The sequence below is a fragment of the Terrapene carolina genome, unplaced genomic scaffold, assembly GCF_002925995.2.
Source record: "Terrapene carolina triunguis isolate 2854851 unplaced genomic scaffold, T_m_triunguis-2.0 Scaffold50768, whole genome shotgun sequence".
Lineage (NCBI taxonomy): Eukaryota > Metazoa > Chordata > Testudines > Emydidae > Terrapene > Terrapene triunguis.
In genome coordinates this window covers 1-2263 of record NW_020715119.1, presented here as the reverse complement: position 1 = coordinate 2263, position 2263 = coordinate 1, and the positions used below count along the sequence as shown (strand labels likewise).

At 35.5% G+C, this 2263-nt stretch overlaps 1 non-coding gene across 1 annotated transcript; it reads right to left on the bottom strand.

The window, feature by feature from the left end:
- Positions 1-342: 342 nt before the first annotated feature.
- TRNAA-AGC lies at positions 343-415 on the bottom strand. Its single transcript has one exon. It is a non-coding gene; the product is annotated as a tRNA-Ala (tRNA).
- Between the last annotated feature and the right edge of the window lie 1848 nt (positions 416-2263).

Here is a 2263-nt window from a genome sequence, read left to right as displayed (position 1 = left end):
AAAAGAAGGTTTTCAGGATATGTGTAATCATTTAAAGAGTTCTGATTAAGTTTTAGTTATTTTATTAAATAATCAATGGGACAAATCATTTTGTATTAATTGATTTTCCAATAGCAAAAATCAAGTAATTAATTGTGTTTTAATAGCTTTGTGTATGAGCCTTCTTCAGCTAAATAAATATTAATTGAATTTTCTTCTGTTTGTTGCACATACAAGTCTGAGAAACAAGAAATGTAAATTAAAACAAAAAAAATCACATAGAAGAATACAGAAGGGTAAAGAAAAAAGGTTTATTTGCTATTTGCTCCCTGCCCCTACACAGCCAAAAAAAAAAATTTTTAGTGGAGAATGCGGGCATCGATCCCGCTACCTCTCACATGCTAAGCGAGCGCTCTACCATTTGAGCTAATTCCCCCCATGTGTTCCCTGGAGTAGGCTGTTCAGAAAATGTTTTTGAGCAGTTCTCCTCAAACACTGCAAGCTCTCCAATCAGAGAATAAAATGGTGTCTGATGATTCATCATACCCATTTAGCACTAGCAAGGACTCTCAGCTAGCTGTTCGGCCTACTCAGGAAGTACAACTCTTTCAAAAAGTAGAATGTTTGTGTCACCTCTGAGAGGCTGTGTCATCAATCTGACCAACCGTGATCTTCACCTGCTCTCATCCTTTTGTGTGTTCAATTAGTTTTTCCACATTCAAACTGAAGTGTTCTGCTGTTTAAAAGCAAGCACATCTGATTACTCTCATTGCAGGCTATATTTTGCCCCTAGGAATCTTCACAGCATTGCTTTAACTTGTCTCTTGAGCACTGAGGTTTACCAACATGCATCTTATTCTCAGAATAAAACACAATGTAACAGCTACTGTCACTGGGTTAATATTCTTTGATCAATAGCAGCAAAATCTGCAACCATTCTGTGTCAGTTTCCCCAGCCACTAATATCACAAGACCACAGGAGGTTCTCTCTTTTTGGTAATTAACAAATCAATTACAGTGGTGGCACAAGAAAAGTTTCTTCCATTTGTGAAAAATCATGCCAGTTTCAAAGACATTCTATATATTTAAGATAGAGAATATTACGAGCACACAGTTAATGTATTTGCTAACTGATAGGTCTCAACATGTAATTGTAAATGAGATATCATTGAGCAGGTATGTTTCAAGTGGGATCCTGCAGGGATCAATTCCTGGACCTACCCTATTTAAAAAATTTTTCAATGACCTGGAAGAAAATAAAATCATCACTGAAAGTTTACAGATGAGACAAAAACTGGGGGAGTGTTTAATAATGAAGAGGACAGGTCAGTGGATTGTGAGCATAATGGACTGATTGGTAAATTGGGCACAAACAAACAATATGCATTTTAATACAGCTAAATGTAAATATAGGAACAAAGAATGTAGGCCATACTTACAGGATGGGAGAGACTATCCTGGGAAGCAGAGACTCTGAAAAGGATTAGAGACTGTGGTGGATAATCAGATGAACATGAGGTCTCAGTACTAGATATGAAAATGCTCACATTCCATGACAACTGAACACATAGTTTATAGAAGAGTAAAATAATGTTAGATAATGCTAATCTGTTCCACCTCATAGTTAGCTGTAACATTCAGTACCTTTCCCAGATCTGAAGAACAGGTCTATGTAAGCTCAAAAGCTTGTCTCTTTCACCAAAAGATGGCACAGTAAGAGATTACCTCACTCATTCTGCCTCTTTAATATAATGTTAAAGGTGTTTTTATGGACACCAATTTCTCTTGGAATTGCCACACGCCTCTTGGTCACCTTGCTTTTCCATGCTATAAGAACAGACACATGACATAACCCTCTGCCCTAACCATATTTGCAAATGGGATGTCCTGATTAAAAAAATCATCCCTGACATAGCTTTTACAAAAATTATATTTATACCTACTATAACTCAACCTATTATGTCTCAACTCAGCTGAATTGCCTTATCCTTTATATTGTGAATATTCTTTCCATACTTATGAAAGGAAATAATTTGTGCTGTCAAAATTATATTTATCTTCAATAAAGAGTTAAAAATATAATTCAAGCATATTGTGCACATCCCTTTATTAAAATGTGGTGGATTCATTTAATATGTACATTTATTTTGGTCCCTTACAAAAATATTAGGAGCAGGATGCACCTAGAATTTAAAAAGAAAATAAGGACAAGTGATTAGAGGGGTGAAATATCAAAGACAAAAATCACAAGCAACAAGTGGCAACTCTTGCAGTCCTTTTGTTT